The following is a 1,117-nucleotide window of genomic DNA, read 5'->3' on the forward strand; positions in this document are numbered from 1 at the left end:
AGTTGCTAATTGGTCAATCTCCATATCGGTGGTTAGAAAAAGATGCTAGCCGCCCTCGAGGGAAAGTTGCTAGTGGGAGACGTCGTTCGTTGCAAAATAGATCTGCCCTATCTTTCCGTTGCTGGGACAAAGATTGTTTATCTGTTTAAAGGACTTTAGTCAACTAAATTTTAAGATTTATAACGGGCCCTCTGACAAGCTGAACATGTACTGTGGAGATGCGTCAGAATCTAGTAACCATCATACTCGAAGAATAGGGTCTGCGTATGGCGAGCCACGGAACAGAAACCGTTGGAATGTTTACTGTCGCATGCCGCTACAAATATTTCTTTTAAGGAGAACTATAGAATCACTCCATACCTTTGTTAGTTGTCGCCTCGAGCCCAAGCTCATTATCACAAATCTCGAACAAATACAATCGGATCGAATGACGACAATTGTTTAATTACACCTATTATAGAATCTAGATTACGGTATTAAGAGATTTTCCCGAAGTTCCAAAGGGAAAGCTCCGATGTCCTTTCATCTCCGACATTCGAAATGTTTCTTTTGTAAGAAAGCCGGGCACATGAAGAAGGATTGCCGTAATTACGTCACATGGAGAACAAAGAAAGATAAAGTGAATAAGATGATGAAATAAACGTCTGATGAAGAACAGCAAGCTTTGGTGAGTACAGAACATAAGGCATCTGAGAAAATTTCCCAAGATGTTTCCCAAGATGTATGGATTATTGAATGAAAACAATGAAAACTGTCAACATACCTGGCATAAGCGTTTCGGGCATAGAAACATAGATGTGATAAAGCAATTAGAAAACGGCCTTGCAACCGGGATAAAGATAAAGGACTGCGAAAGAAGAGAAATTTACGAGTGCTGTATAAAAGGAAAAATGGCGAAAAAACCTTTTCCTAAAGAATCAACGACGAGGACGAGTAGTATTCTGGATCTCATACATACAGATGTTTGTGGCCCAATGCAGACTGCAACTCCAGGTAAGAAGAGGTATGTTTTAATTATAATTGATGGTTTCAGTAGTTTTACTAGAATATATCTGATTGAAACAAAACATAAACCACGAAATATATTAAAGAATTTGTACAATCAATGAAAAATCAA

This window comes from Bombus impatiens, unplaced genomic scaffold, assembly GCF_000188095.3.
Source record: "Bombus impatiens unplaced genomic scaffold, BIMP_2.2 scf_0273, whole genome shotgun sequence".
Classification (NCBI taxonomy): Eukaryota; Metazoa; Arthropoda; class Insecta; order Hymenoptera; family Apidae; genus Bombus; species Bombus impatiens.